Source organism: Nanorana parkeri, unplaced genomic scaffold (assembly GCF_000935625.1).
Source record: "Nanorana parkeri isolate BGI_ZX_2015 unplaced genomic scaffold, ASM93562v1 scaffold2391, whole genome shotgun sequence".
Lineage (NCBI taxonomy): Eukaryota > Metazoa > Chordata > Amphibia > Anura > Dicroglossidae > Nanorana > Nanorana parkeri.
Window position 1 is genome coordinate 59,257 of NW_017308659.1, and position 16,962 is coordinate 76,218.

The window sequence follows — 16,962 nt, forward strand, 5'->3', positions numbered from 1 at the left end:
GGGGGGGGTCAGTCACATATTTTAAAATAAAGAAACTTTATTGTACAAAACAGTATAGGAACGGGGGAGGGGGCAGACCAGACCAGGACATCCCACAGTACACTAGGTCTGTCATCAGACTAGGCCTCGATCTCTTCTGGAGCTCTCCTTCAAGACTCTAGTTGTCACCTATCGTGGTTTCCTGATGATGGTCAGGGAGTCTGAGGATCAGCTACGCGTTCTTCAGACGGAGGCACGGGATTGGAGGATCTTACTGTGAGGGGTGTCTGTATCTTACTTCCCGAAGGTCTGACGAAGACTCCTAAGATGGCAGCTCCCCCGCTTTGATTTAGGAATCCTTCCCACGTTGCCTCCTCCCATAATGGAGATGAAGGGTGGTATGGCTTCAAGAAAGACGTCTGAAGTTGTTTAACGTGACCGTCTCTTCACTGAGCTGCAAATGGTCTTGACCAGAGCTGTGGAGGGGCTTATCAAGCAGTAAGGGTTGGGGGGTGATGATTGGAGCACCTTTCCCGAGTGTTCTTTCTCTTGTAGGCCTTACCTCAGCCGAGGGTTGGGGAGATGATACATGATTGGAGCACCTTTCCCGAGTGTGCTTTCTCTTGTAGGCCTTACCTCAGCCGAGGGTTAGGGAGATGATACATGATTGGAGCACCTTTCCCGAGTGTTCTTTCTCTTGTAGGCCTTACCTCAGCCGAGGGTTAGGGAGATGATACATGATTGGAGCACCTTTCCCGAGTGTTCTTTCTCTTGTAGGCCTTACCTCAGCCGAGGGTTAGGGAGATGATACATGATTGGAGCACCTTTCCCGAGTGTTCTTTCTCTTGTAGGCCTTGCCTCAGCCGAGGACTTGTGCTGGAGGTATCGGTAATTAGTCTCGGCGAGTACCTGAGGTAATGTACTTGGTCTTGAAAAAGTAGTATCGGGCCATCCCTAGTTTCTGCCTCCAGAGCTTGGTCAGGACCGAGGGGTCAGAGGCCCAGATTTTGTAACGTGGTGGGGGTAGAAAGAGTCCAGGATGAGATCTAAGACATAAAGTCTCCAGAGATAGGAACCATTATGGGTACCAATGGAGCCAACATAACCAAGCTCCGTAATGGTGGTGGAATGCGAACGTTCACCAGTGCCAATGATTGGTTGTTGTTCTGGATCAGAGAAAACCCTCTACATCGGGGGTAGGCCTAACCCCCCTGAGATTCTTCAACAAGAACATCCCATTGGGGTAGGCCTAACCCCCCTGAGATCCTTCAACAAGAACATCCCATTGGGGGTAGGCCTAACCCCCCTGAGATCCTTCAGAAAGAACATCCCATTGGGGGTAGGCCTAACCCCCCTGAGATCCTTCAACAAGAACATCCCATTGGGGGTGGGCCTAACCCCCCTGAGATCCTTCAACAAGAACATCTTATTGGGGTAGGCCTAACCCCCCCGAGATCCTTCAACAAGAACATCCCATTGGGGGTAGTCCTAACCCCCCTGAGATCGTTCAATAAGAACATCCCATTCGGGGTAGGCTTAACCCCCCCAGAGATCCTTCAACAAGAACATCCCATTGGGGGTAGGCCTAACCCCCCCGAGATCCTTCAACAAGAACATCCTGGGACAACAAATACTGAGACACAAGCACAAAATGCCAAAAAGACCATTTAATTATACAAGCCTGGAGGCGGGCCTCTATGGAAGAAGAAGAATACAATGATTGTATCATGATACATTATCGATCTCGTCCTTTGTTTGTAAACTGTGGGGTCTGAAAATGCCATACCCGTTTCGTCCAGCAGGGGGCGCCCACCAAAGATATGAAGCTGCCCGTGCAGGCTCACAGTACTACTGCTGCACTGAATGGTCCATGTAGTCTGATCTCCCCTGCTCATCGGGATAAGCTTTAAATCCCCATAAGGCATCAAAAGACTGACAGCCGCAGGCATGACTTATAGAGGCATGATGGAATTTGAAGTTTCGCCGCAGCTGTGGGGCCGAAGTTTGGCTACCCCCGATTTAAAGCGTCTCCTGAAGAGCAGGGAAGATCAGACCGCACTGTAAGAGGGAAACAAAGCACCCCTTCCTCCCCGTCTACCCTCTCTGTCCTGGCATAACATTGATCACTTGAGGGTTGTGTGTGATCTCCGATGCCTCTCCAGATGAAACTTCTGTGAGAAACGTTTCCCGCACTCAAGGCAGAGATGCGGCTTTTGCCCGGTGTGGGATTTCTGATGTCGGTAAAGATGGGACTCCTGTGTAAAGCGTTTCCCACACTCGGAACAGGAATAAGGCTTCTCGCCCGTGTGAGATTTCAGGTGTCTGTAAAGATGGTAGTTTTGGGCAAAACTTTTCCCGCACTTAGGGCAGGAATAGGGCTTCTCCCCCGTGTGAGATCTCTGATGTCTGACCAGTTGCGATTTCTGCGGATAACATTTCTCGCACTCGTCGCAGGAATACAACTTTTCCACCGAGTGAGACTTTTGATGTGTGACAAGTTCTGATTTTAGCGGGTAGCAATTCCCGCACTCAAAGCAGCAGTACGGCATGTCCCCCGCGTGACATCTTTCATGTCTGACAAGTTGTGATTTTTGCGAATAGGATTTCCCGCACTGAGAGCAGGAATACGGCTTCTCGCCCGTGTGGGATCTTTTATGTCTGACCAGAAGTGAATTCCGCGCAAAACTTTTCCCACACTCTAAACAGGAAAACCTCTTCTCCCCCTGAATTCCGGCACCATCCCCCACAGGACGAGGCCGCTCAGAGTCAGATGGATTCCATGGTCTATCCACACTGTGAGGTCCACCATCCATAGCTGAGCTCATTGTCTCTTCTCCCGCACAATCTGCTGTGATGTCCTCATCTTCCATCTTACAACCTGGAGATAAAGTCAGACGATCCTTTGAGGGTTCCTCCATGGCGTGTCCTGGAAACATAGAGACACATGACGGAGAGATAGGAGAGGGTTAGATGACTTCACTCAACATTCCATCTGGATCAGGAGGTCTGAGGGAGCGGATGTTCTATGAGGAGGTCCCAACCAGCCGGGACTCCTCCCCTCTTCAGTCAAAGGGCCTCCTACCAGATCACCATCACTGGTGGAGTAGGAGGGGACAGTTAGGAGCATGCCCAACCACAAGCCTAGGCACTGGGTCATGTGATCTCTGATCAACAAGAGGATCAGAGTATAGACTGGCAGTCCCACTCCCGGATAACAGAAGAACATAATATGTCCCACCTGTGCTGATCTCTGTAGGCGTGGCCTCCTCTATGGACGCCCTCATCATCCCGGCCTCCTCCGTATATCGCTGATCATCCCTCACATACGTCTCTTCTACTTCACCCTCAACTTTCATCTTCATCAGATCTTCACCCTAAACCAACAGAACGGCAGAAAGTCTCATCTGTGACATAGAAGTATTTATGATGTGACATCACATAGAAGATCTCATCTTGTAGAGTCCACACGTCATCTCCACATGTCAGAGCGTTCCATCACTTTATGTTCCCGCCCCCCAACTCCACCCACCTGATCATGGTGGGGGATGGTGAGATCTTCCTGGGTGGGGTCCCGGGAATACAGGGGGCGGGGACATCTCTCATGGTGGGGGAGGGTGAGATCTTCCTGGGTGGAGTCCCGGGAATACAGGGGGCGGGGACATCTCTCTGGTGGGTTCCTCTTACTGGATGGCTCCATCATATCGTCTTGGCCATCAGAAAGCTCCTTCATCACCCCGTACTCCTCATCCTCATCTTCATACTCTTCTTTGACAACAATGTTATAGTCGCTCTGAAGATATAAGAAGACCACGTTAGTTGTCACGTAACTGAATTTCCAGACCAACCAGGGAGAACGGACTCTGCTTCTGATGTCACCCCATCCACTTTCTATACAGGTTGGTTGCCAATCTAGATCCCAGAAAACACAAGGTGGGGGTGGGGTGGGGAGTTGCCTTTCCAACTAGGACAACGGAAACATTAAGAGGAAGCTAAAAAAATGTATCTCCTAAGATGAAGTTGGGAGTTTCTTCTCTAAAGAAAGAGAAGATCTCCCGCCCATTGTTCCCTCCAGTTCAGGTCCACCATCTTGGAAAAACTGGCTCGGACCCGGTGGTAGGTGTGCTGCCTCCGAGCAGTCATAAAAACAAGGAGCTACGTGTGAGGGAGTTCCTGCCAGGCCAAGAACATCCAAAAACACCGAGGCCTGGAGGACATGGACAGAGACATCCTGACACCTGACACACACAATGATACCGTCACCACCCAGACACGCCCCTTGTCTGTTCCTGGATCATGTCCCAGAATCCCCGACCCCCACTCACATTACAGTAATTGCGGGCTTCTATTATTTTCTACAGCAAAGGATAAAATATCCTGCGTGGGGGGCAGACCGCCACGTAACACGGGGTGCCGAGGTCCCGCTGCTCCGGGGGGCAGCTTGAGACCCGGGTCCGCGGCGGTCTGACCCTCCAATGTGACGCTAGGACGGGATACTTTAACCCTTCGTGCAACAAATAGCCCCGATAGAAAATAATAGATCATCCCACAGTTATTACGGTTTAATTCCGCGTGTGCGCGTCACGTGACGCGGCCAGCGGCTTTACCATTGGCGCAATATACTGTCGTGTTTAGGGGGGGGGTTACTGGGCGTACATATAACATAATATCTTATTACCTCCTCTGCTGCCAGTTCCACAGATGTCTCCTCTCCACTTCCTCTCAAATCACCTCACAGCCAGAACTTCCTATTTATACGTGACGTCACTTCCTGTCATAGAGACTTCCTGTCTGGGAGTAGGTGAGATCGCCACCTGGTGGAGCTCAGAGGAACTGCAGCCCCTGAGAAACCTCTCGTAGTGTGAACACGGCCTTGCGCTCTGTATGTTCTGTATAGATGGGTCATCTCCACCCCACCGAGAGGGATAGAAGTCTATGACTGATAGGGATCAGTGGAGGGATTACAGGGATATTGCTTATGCTGAAACATTAGTAGTAGAGTCTTGTATTGCATCCATTCCTCCTCCTTGTATCTTTGCGTTTGAATATGAGAGTTTCCGAAACATTTTCCCAAATAGTGATGCCGGGGGTCCCAAAATCTTCCGTCTTCCATAAATGGCGTTGGCCAATAAGGGTATCGGCCAAACTTCTGCTGCACAGCCACTGAATTCCAGTGTAGGGATCGAGCATTTCTCCAAATCCCTCTCCGCGATTCGTGAGATCCGTCAGTGTAGACTTTGGCTCGTGTTCTCAGTCGCTTGCTGTGTTGGGTGTCCACCAGCAGGGGGTGCTAGAGATGACTTCTCTATCATCTGTTTAGTGCCTGGCCAATAAGTAGGTCTCCACCCTGAGAGGATGTCTATGCGATTCACCAATCTAGGCCCCAGGCCTGAGGGCCTAGGCGTATGGGAAGCTGTAGGGATCTCCTATCCTGGGAGGTGTCCCTAAGTTACTGGCTGCTTCGATGCTACGATGGATGGAAGCCGAGCTGCAGTTGTCCCCCCACAGGGACGGCGAGCGACTGAGTCTGGAGAAGTAACACCGGAACCTTCTCATCGCTCTCCGGCCTCGACCTCACCACTGAGCGTACGCTAGGACCTCAGTTACATGTGATGTGTCCGGCCAGTAAGAAGGATTCATAAGAGAGAGGACCATAGAGAAGACTGAAGGATTGTACTTTCATGTACTTCAAAATGTTATCCTTTGCCCCCTCGCCCTCCGACCTTTGCCCCCTCGCCCTCCGACCTTTGTTCTCCATGTACGTGCAAAATAAACCTACAAATACGTCCGAAGTGATTGGCGAGCGTTACTCCGAGCAACCGCTGACTGGAGGAGAACCTGCCTGGGGACAAGGTCATTCTCCACTGGGGAGGGTCCCCAATGCACAAGGCCCAGCTGGGTGGAGGCAATGTCCAGTCCCATACTTAGGATCAGGATCTCCAGGTTACCTACAGGGGGGGGCAGCGGGACCCGATTGGACAGACCCCCCCCCCCAGCAACGGGGCTACACCAGTTTACGTTCTAATTTCACCGCACAGCTCCTCTGAGTCAAAACAGTCCTAGTAATCAAGAACTGAACAACGATGTGCCACCAACCTCCCTCCTCCTCCTATCTCCTTTCCATCTCTTCTCCACTCCCCTCCCTGTCTTTTCCACTCCTTTCCTCTCTTCTTCTCCACTCCCTCTCCTCCTCCCTCTATTTACTCCTCTTCCCTCCCTCTCCTCCCTATCTTCTCTACTCCATCTCCTCTATTTACTCCATTTCCCTCCGTCTCCTCCTCCAATCACTCCTTCTTCTCCACTCCCTCCCCTTTCCTCTTCTCCACTCCTCCTTCCTCTTCTCCACTCCTCCTTCCTCTCCCTTCCCTCTTCTCCACTCCTCCTTCCTCTCCCTTTCCTCTTCTCCCCTCCTCCTTCCTCTCCCTTCCCTTTCCTCTTCTCCACTCCTCCTTCCCTTTTCTCCACTCCTCCTTCCTCTCCCTTCTTCCTTCCCTCTTCTCCACTCCTCCTTCCTCTCCCTTTCCTCTTCTCCACTCCTCCTTCCCTTCCCTTCCCTTTCCTCTTCTCCACTCCTCCTTCCCTTTTCTCCACTCCTCCTTCCTCTCCCTTCTTCCTTCCCTCTTCTCCACTCCTCCTTCCTCTCCCTTTCCTCTTCTCCACTCCTCCTTCCCTTTCCTCTTCTCCACTCCTCCTTCCTCTCCCTTCCCTTTTCTCCACTCCTCCTTCCTCTCCCTTCCCTCTTCTCCACTCCTCCTTCCTCTCCCTTCCCTCTTCTCCACTCCTCCTTCCCTTTCCTCTTCTCCACTCCTCCTTCCTCTCCCTTCCCTTTTCTCCACTCCTCCTTCCTCTCCCTTCCCTCTTCTCCACTCCTCCTACCCCACAGCATGTAGAGAAGCCCCTCTACACTTACCCTTCTGATGCCCCGTATCTTCAGACCTGGCTACCCCTCTGATGCCCCGTGTCTTCAGACCTGGCCACCCCTCTGATGTCCCGTGTCTTCAGACCTGGCCACCCCTCTGATGCCCCATGTCTTCAGACTTGGCCGCCCCGTGTCTTCAGACATGGCCACCCCTCTGATGTCCCGTGTCTTTAGACCTGGCCACCCCTCTGATGCCCCGTATCTTCAGACCTGGCCACCCCTCTGATGACCCGTGTCTTCAGACCTGGCCACCCCTCTGATGCCTGGTGTCTTCAGACCTGGCCACCCCTCTGACACCTGGTGTCTTCAGACCTGGCCACCCCTCTGATGATAGTAGGGATCACTGCTTGTGGCCCGGGGCAACAAGTATTCCACCCACCCAGAAATTCAGAATACTAGCCCGACCAGCGATCCACGGTGGTTTTCAAAGACATGGGCCACCAGAGAGGTAAGTATCTGTGGGCTTCTTCACAGGGCAGGGCCTTGTTTGAAGACCATGGGGGTGATAGGAGCTGATCACACTGACAGACACGTCATGACAATTACTGGGGCAGAAGTGGACGGAGCCACGTACAGTCTGTCCCTCATCAGCTTCTCTCTCACCACCATCTCCTAAAATGGAGCTTTTGGAGGGGAGATCAGACTACAAGGCTGGAGGAACTCAACTATCACTGTCACCCCCTCCCCACCTCTCTTAGCAGAGGAAGCCAGACACAACTTTATGGACTTTGACATCTTTTATGAAATCTTTTTTTCTTATAAAGTGTTTCATCTATTATAGAAATCAGAGGAGAGCTCAGCCACGTGTATATCAAGGTGCGCTTCTTCTCAGAGTCAGATCTTTGATTTACTACTCAAGAGGACTCATTTTGAAGGCATTCCCTGTACTTCGGACACTAGAGATCCTTGAGGGTTGACTGGGATATCCGAGATCTCCAGCTTCCCAAACATGTGAGATCTCTGATGTATGTCTAGTTGTTCTTTTCTTGTAAAACCTTTCCCACACTTATGGCAGGAAAATGGCTTCTCGCCAGTGTGGGCCCTTTGATGTAGAACCAGTTGTGATTTTCGCGCAAAAGATTTCACGCACTCAGGGCAGGAATATGGCTTTACACCTGTGTGGCACTTCAGATGTTCAGAAAGGTTGGTTTTCTGTATAAAACGTTTCCCACACTCAGGACAGGAATGCGGCTTCTCCCCTGTGTGAGATCTTTGATGAACGCCAAGCTGTGATTTATGTGAAAAACTTTTCCCGCACTCAAGGCACGGATATGGCTTTTCACCTGTGTGAGATCTTTTATGTGCGACAAGATCGGTCATCTGTGCAAAGCTTTTCCCACACTCAGGACAGACATACGGCTTCTCACCCGTGTGCAGTTTCTGATGTCTGGAAAGATGGCACTTCTGTGAAAAAAATTTCCCGCACTCTGGACAGGAATGCGGCTTTTCGCCCGTGTGAGATCTTTGATGTGTGTCCAGTTCTGATTTACGAAGAAAACATTTTTCACATTTAGGGCAGGAATAAAGTTTTTCGCCAGTGTGGCATATCTGATGTACTGAAAGATAGGACTTACGTGAAAAACATTTCCCGCAGTCAGGGCAGCAATAGGGCTTCTCAGTCTTGTGTGCACTCTGATGCGTGACCAGCTCTGATTTTTTAAGAAAACATTTCCCACACACAGGACAGGAATGAAGCATCTTACCTGTGTGCAATCTCTGATGTACACTAAGATGATATTTATGTAGAAAAGATTCCCCGCACTCAGGACAGAACCACTGTTTCTCCCCCGTGTGAGATTTCAGATGTCTTACCAGTTCTAATTTATGAAGGAAACCTTTCCCGCACTCAGGAGAGGAATGAAGCTCCTCACTTATGCAAGATCTCTGATGTTCAGTAAGACTTAGTTCAGAGCAAAAACCTTCTCCACACTTAGGACAGGAAAATGTCTTCTCCCCCTGAATTCCGGCACCATCCCTCACAGGACGAGGTCGCTCAGAGTCAGAGGGAGTCCATGGTCTCTCCACACTGTGAAGTCCACCATCCATAGCTGAGCTCATTGTCTCTTCTCCCGCACAATCTGCTGTGATGTCCTCATCTTCTATCTTACAACCTGGAGATAAAGTCAGACGATCCTTTGAGGGTTCCTCCATGGCGTGTCCTGGAAACATAGAGACACATGATGGAGAGATATGAGAGGGTTAGATGACTTCACTCAACATTCCATCTGGATCAGGAGGTCTGAGGGAGCGGATGTTCTATGAGGAGGTCCCAACCAGCCGGGACTCCTCCCCTCTTCAGTCAAAGGGCCCTTGGTCCTCCTCCCAGATCACCTGTACATTTACACAGCCTTGTCACAAGAGGTGGAGCCAATGGGGCCTGGGAGGAGCATGCTCTTCACCCAACCACAAGCCTAGGCACTGGGTCATGTGACCTCTGAGGAACAAGAAGATCAGAGTATAGACTGGCAGCCCCTCCCCCGGATAACGGAATAATATATTCTGGGTCACCTGTGCTGGTCTCTGTAGGTGTGTCCTCCTCTATGGATGTCCTCATCATCCCGGCCTCCTCCGTATATCGCTGATCATCCCTCACATACGTCTCTTCTACTTCACCCTCAACTTTCATCTTCATCAGATCTTCACCCTAAACCAGGAAAAAATTAGAAAAATATCATCTTGTAGCATCTACACATAATCTCCAGGAGTCTCCCATGTTCTAGATGTTCCATCCTACGGACCTGATCATGGTGGGGGACGGTGAGATCTTCCTGGGTGGAATCCTTTAAGCCGCATTACAAGGCCCGCTCTGCTAAATGGTCTTTTTTTGGGAGTGCCCATCTCCCCCTGCTCTTGAAAAATTGGCCTTCAAAAAGATCAGAAGACAATCTATGGCGTTCCGACGCTACGTTCGGGTCTTCTGGATAGGACGGGTTTGGTGACCTTAGCCCTGAACTCAGGAGACCTTTCCGATTACCTCCATCCCCCCAAAGTCATATAATCCATTAGAATCGACTGATATAGTGAAAAGGTCATCGATGAAACGTGACCCATCTCCAACATGAAGAAGGACGGACATGACGGGGGGTTACTGGGTGTAAATATAAAATATCTTACTACCTCCTCTGCTGCCAGTTCCAGCAATGTCTCCTCTCTACTTCCTCCCTCCCAACTGGAACTTCCTATTTATATGTGACATCACTTCCTGTCATAGAGAGTTCCTTTTCTGGGTATAGGTGAGATCGCCACCTGGTGGAGCTCAGAGGAACTGCAGCCCAGAGAGGCCTCTCGTAGTGTGAACTCGGCCTTGTGCTCTGTGTGTATATCCTTATAGATGGATCATCTCCACCCCACCGAGAGGATAGTAATATATTACTATTGGTTGCTGGGACACCCCCAGTGCACACCTAGAACCCAAATCTCACCGTGGTGTTCTTTGTATTTGTTTTTTGGGTGGGATGTATGAAATGTGGGTGGGATGGAACATCCAGATAATGAAATCTGGACAGTAGGCTTGTGGGCTGGGATGACCATTCAAGAGCAGGTAACCCCTCACCACCACCACCACCACCATACTGATACCAACTCAAAAGGCACTGAGCAATGGGGGAGGGGGGTGCTTTTACTTGGTGGAGGACACTTTAGGGCCTGGAAAAAGCTTCTTAAAGGTTTTCAACAGCTTTGTATATGCTTGGTGTACGCACTTCCCTTCAGATCAGTGTTTATGCATTTTGGGTCTTGGTGAACTCCACTATTAGGGTGCCTCTTGTTTTGGGTTCCATAGTATAGTCCCCCGTTAGAGACGCCCCCACTTCCCCCAAGTTCTCCAGTTAGTTTTGCTATTAAGAGCTTCCCCAATAGTAAGGAAGTCCCACGATAGTCTTTCACCGTCAAGAAATGGCCAGAAACATCCTGGTCACCAGCAAAGTCTGGAATACTCTGTGTCTTCTTGGTGAGAAACTAACAAGTTGCCATACCGTCCCCATAGACCTGGTCTCAGGAGGTACGTTCCATTCCATAAAGCGCTAGTTGGAGCAGAACAGCGATATACAAATCTTGTAACATAATATGTTAGAATGCTGCTCGTTATATTTGCCCCTCGAACGTTCTGATGTCTATTGAAGGTGTCCACATATAATCCACTAAAGAAGCTGAAGAACTTTGTAGAAGGTCCATCATCGTAGCTCGTTGAGCGTCATGTAGATGAGGAGTCCACCCTGACCTCATCTACATGACATTCAGCGAGCTACGATGATGGACTTTCTTATCTGGGGATCGGAGATTGTCACAGGCAACCTCTGGAGGTGGCACATCTACGCATGTCCTCCAGAAACTGGCCAGCAAATGGACAACCCAACAGAGACTCATGGACAAAGTCTTCTTCATAAGAACCATACCCAACTCGAGTCACCGATTGAAATATCTTCACTGAGCATAATGTCCACTATGGTCGTTTCCTGAGGGGTGATTTAATGTCATGGGGTTTGGTTGACACTTGGGCCTCTTTGAAGCTTCAATGGAGAAACATGGAATTGTGAGTTTGAACCTAACATGACGTTTGAGTTCTTCTTTTGGCTTACCTACCGGACTGAAATGCACCTGTAGTAGGCTGAGTCCAAAGTGGATCTTAGGCTGAGTATAAGGTCGGCAACAGTCTGGCAGCGAGGTACAAAGTCGGGATCCAGGAGAGTAGTCGGGAGGCGGGCAGAGGCAGCAAGGTACAAAATCGGCAGGCGGAAGAATAGTCAGGAAACATCAAGAGTCACGGTGTAAATCCAGCATACGACACAGAGGTAGCTCACAGAGGAAACTAACCCAAATCAACAGGCTCAGAGCACAGGAAGTGTCCGGCGTTTAAATCCATATCAAAATTGGTCACAAGATGGAGCTGAAGAAAACATCTCTACAGCAGCTCCGACTGTCTTCCTTTATTAAAAAATTCCCAGCATTCATCTCTTTCCAAAGAGAAGGAGACAAAGCATTTTTCGAACCCAGCCTCCATTTTAGAACAGAGGAGATGAAGAGAATCCACTGCCATCCCAAGCAGGTGTCTGGAGAAAAGTGGCCAAATTCCCTTTAGGCAGCATCACTGGTACGAATGGACTTGTTTCTCTGCATATTTGTTAACACTTTATCTACTGATTGGTATGTTTTTATGTTCCTTCACCAGTTTCACCCCCACCCTGTTTTGTTAATAAAGCGTTAAAGACTCCACCCACTCTGGCTTATTGCAGAATAGGAGGGTTTATTCCAGAAACAACATGTCACATGGTCAGACATCTTCACTCAAAACAATGCAAAAGCTGAAGCCGCGAAAGCCAGAGCCGCCTTTGCCGAGCAAGAAATGCAGATGAAAAAAGAAACCGTGGTTAGAGGTTGAGAAGATACAGCAAGAGGCGTGGTTAGAGGTTGAGAAGATACAACAAGAGGCATGGTTAGAGGTTGAGAAGATACAGCAAGAGGCGTGGTTAGAGGTTGGGAAGATACAACAAGAGGCGTGATTAGAGGTTGAGAAGATACAGCAAGAGGCGTGGTTGGAGGTTGAGAAGATACAGCAAGAGGCGCGGTTAGAGGTTGAGAAGATACAGCAAGAGACGTGGTTGGAGGTTGAGAAGATACGGCAAGAGGCGTGGTTAGAGGTTGAGAAGATACGGCAAGAGGCGTGGTTAGAGGTTGAGAAGATACGGCAAGAGGCGTGGTTAGAGGTTGAGAAGATACGGCAAGAGGCGTGGTTAGAGGTTGAGAAGATACGGCAAGAGGCGTGGTTAGAGGTTGAGAAGATACGGCAAGAGGCGTGGTTAGAGGTTGAGAAGATACGGCAAGAGGCGTGGTTAGAGGTTGAGAAGATACGGCAAGAGGCGTGGTTAGAGGTTGAGAAGATACGGCAAGAGGCGTGGTTAGAGGTTGAGAAGATACGGCAAGAGGCGTGGTTAGAGGTTGAGAAGATACGGCAAGAGGCGTGGTTAGAGGTTGAGAAGATACGGCAAGAGGCGTGGTTAGAGGTTGAGAAGATACGGCAAGAGGCGTGGTTAGAGGTTGAGAAGATACGGCAAGAGGCGTGGTTAGAGGTTGAGAAGATACGGCAAGAGGCGTGGTTAGAGGTTGAGAAGATACGGCAAGAGGCGTGGTTAGAGGTTGAGAAGATACGGCAAGAGGCGTGGTTAGAGGTTGAGAAGATACGGCAAGAGGCGTGGTTAGAGGTTGAGAAGATACGGCAAGAGGCGTGGTTAGAGGTTGAGAAGATACGGCAAGAGGCGTGGTTGGAGGTTGAGAAGATACAGCAAGAGGCGCGGTTGGAGGTGGTGAAGATACAGCAAGAGGCGTGGTTGGAGGTTGAGAAGATACGGCAAGAGGCGTGGTTGGAGGTTGAGAAGATACAGCAAGAGGCGTGGTTAGAGGTTGAGAGTCCTCATCATCCCGGCCTCCTCTATGGATAGAAGATAATAGCAAGAGGCGTGGTTGGAGGTTGAGAAGATACGGCAAGAGGCGTGGTTGGAGGCTTAGAAAGCATGGCTGGAGATTGAGAAGCTGCAGTACAAGGCCTCCATAGAAAAGCAGAAAGCCTTTCTAGAAGCAAACTGAGAGAGACTTGCATCCTCTCCTGAAATCAGAGCCTTCAAAGAGAAGCCCATGGAGGACCACAAAGCCTTCCTGAAGGAGAACAACGTCTGCTACAAGTGCTGCTCATCAACAGCTCACCTTGCCAAGGACTGTGAGGTCAGAATGGGCCAGCCCCATGGACTTTACAAGGCACAGACCACACTAGCGAGCACGGCAGGGAGGAGGACCACACTACTACATCTACACCAGAGGTCACCATGTACAGAGGCCTGCAAAGGAGTCATGGGTGGCCGGTTCTGCTCCAAAATCCTAAGAACAAAACCATTAAGCTTTATGCAATTCTTGATGATCAAAGTAACAAGTCTTTAGCCGCCTCAATCTTCTTTGGTATGTTTGGTATCAAAAGTCCCGGCATTCCCTTCTCCATAAAAACCTCGCCAGGAATAGTGGAGATGGCCGGGAGGAGAGCATCTGGCTTTCAAGTTGAGTCTACTGATGGACAAACATGCCTGTCCTTACCACCTCTTATCGAAAGCAATCAGATCCCTCATTATAGATCTGAAATCACCAGATGTAGCGGGTCCCCACCCACACATGGAATGCATGGCCCATCTGATACCAGAACTTGATCCTCAGACACAGATAGTCCTTAGGAGAGACATCTTACAAGTTCACCAAGCGAGAACTCACATTTCTGGTCCCTATGCCCAGAAGTTAGACCTCGGATGGTTCATTATAGGAGACGTCTGTCTAGGACGCATGCACAACCTCTGTTAGCATCATGCATATAGTAGGACACTAGAGAACGGACGTCCCTCTCATTTCCAGCCAATCAGTTCCTCATAAAGGAATTGCCGGACGCGACCCATTTGCCTTGTCCCTTCATAGGCCCCCCCAAGTGACAACGTCGCCTGTGACAGAGACCAAGACCATACAGGGTCCTTCAAAGAACAAGAGAGGACAACCCAGGGACAATGTCTACTGAGGACAAAGTCTTCTTAGAAGTAATGGAACGGGGACTAGTCAAAGATGAGACCAACAATGAAATTGGAGGACCCGGCTGGACCTTTAGATCTTGACCAGCGAGTCTCATTACCACCTGTAGGAGTAAGACACTGAGCGCAAACAAGAAGACAACCCAATGGTGGCCAAACCCTCATCTGCTGCTGGGGCGAGTCCTCTGGTTCTGATCCTCAGCACTTTTCAATTGGTCGGATTTTGGCTTTTCTTCAAATGGGGGAGGATCATCGCTTGGCAAAGGTCAGGTTTCTACCTTGGTGGCCCTTCTTCAGCGCCCCACCCTGGTCATGCATTCCCTGGTTCCCAACTTTATATTCAGGACGTTACCTGGGGTTGCATCCCTGACTAAGCTGCCTTAGATGCCGGGGGATCTGAATCTGGTGCCGTCGGCCTTGCAGAAGTCTCCGTTTGAGGACATTCGGGACGTTCCCTTGTTGACGCCTTTTTGGTGGCAATCACTTTGGCGCAGAAGGTATCTGAGCTGGCGGCCCCCCCTTACAAGCAGCCCTTTGTGGCCCTTCATCGAGACAAGGTCGCCCTTCCCCCCTCATTTCTCCCTTTTTGCCTGAAGTGGTGTCTTCTTTTCATTTGAATGGAGACATAAAGGCCTCTTGGGCATACGAGGTACATCCAAGGGACGTTTTTAGGGCATACCTCATATGGCCAAGGTCCTTATGCCAATATATGAGCTTCGGTATATACAGTATACAGAAGTTGTGTAGTTCATAGTAGAAAAAAACAAGTTCCTTTATTTGCATTCTTTTTTAATCCGGTGAATATAAAATGTTACAAAAATGTTAATTCACCATTTTCAGCCAGCAGGGGGCACCCTCCATGCAAATTAAGCTGCCCTGAGCACTACCACGGCGCTGAAATAGTCTCGGTCTTTGGTCTGATCTCCTGGGACACTACTGGGCCTGAAAGATCTGGTGGCATCTCTTGTAATGCACCGAAAGGTTGGACTTCTGCGAAAAACATTTCCCACACTTGGGACAAGAATACGGCTTTTCCCCCGTGTGACACATCCGATGTTTCACCATGTCGGCTTTCCACAGAAAACCTTTCCCGCAATCTGGACAGGAAAACGGCCTCTCCCCCGCGTGGTATCTTTGATGGGTGACCAGCTCCGACTTCAGGGTGAAACATTTCCTACAATCGGGGCAGGGAAACGGCTTCTCCCCCGTGTGAGTTCTGACGTGCCTGTAGAGTTGTGACCTCCACGAATAGCTTTTCCCGCACTCGGGGCAGGAGAAGGGCTTTTCCCCGGTGTGAGACCTCAGGTGTGCCGTGAGATCTGGTTTACGCACAAAGTTTTTCCCGCACTCAGGGCAGCAATGAGGCTTCTCCCCCGTGTGGGATTTGTTGTGGACATCAAGAGCACTTTTAGCGGGAAAGTCTTTCCCACACTCAGTACAGGAGAACCTCAGCTTTTGAGGCATGGAATGGTGCCTCACGGTCTGAGGTTCTACACTGTGTGGGACCCGATGGACTTTTGACATCGCTGGGTTGTCCCCTGGACAATACTGTATGGTGGCCGGGTCTTCTGGACAATACCGTAGGGTGGCCGTGTCTTCTCCTGGACAATACCGTAGGTTGGCCGGGTCTTCTCCTGGACAATACTGTATGGTAGCCGGGTCTTCTCCTGGATGATACTGTAAGGTGGCCGGATCTTCTCCTGGACAATACCGTAGGGTAGCCGGGTCTTCTCCTACTCTATAAAGTGTGATGACCTCATCTTCTACTTTATAATCTGGAGACAACGCGAAACGATCCTCTGAGGTGTTCCTCATGTCACATCCATGTACTATAAGAAATCAAAAGATCATTGTTAGACCCGAGCAAGTTGGATCACTTAAAGCAGAATTAAGCCCGCATCGGAGATCTCATATGGTGAACATTCTCCTGATCTCCAACCAGCTCACGATTCCATTCACCGACCTTTGCCAGAGAACCAATGAGAAGAGTATCGGTGGTTCCCAACAGAAAAAGTTCTACACTGACTTGCTGGGTCCATGCTTCAGTCAGCTGAGTCCTATCAGAGGTCAGAATAACCAAGACGAAGTCTGGACTGATCCTGAAGACCACCATCCTGAAGACCACCATCCTTGGAGATCCTTCATTATTACTCTCTAGGTAAAGGTTCTAAAAAACCCAGTTCGTTATTAAACATCCTCAGGATATGACAGAGGAAACAGTGCAAGAGACTGAGAACCAAGTTTTACTGTCAGCAGAACCCCAGACCCTTCATAAACCCCCCAGACCAGATATATGAATTGTGTCTACAGCACAGAGAACGAGGAATATCAGTGGGCAGAGGAATGTAATTTGTGCTTTGGACACACCTGTGCTGATCTCTGTAGGCGTGTCCTCCTCTATGGATGTCCTCATCATCCCGGCCTCCTCTATGGATGTCCTCATCATTCCGGCCTCCTCTATGGATGTCCTCATCATTCCGGCCTCCTCCGTATATTGCCGATCATCCCTATCAT

General features: G+C 49.8%; 1 pseudogene; it reads right to left on the bottom strand.

Annotated features, from left to right (window-relative positions):
* LOC108801575 overlaps nucleotides 1-16,962 on the bottom strand; it is a 66,197-nt pseudogene that overhangs the window by 35,997 nt on the left and 13,238 nt on the right.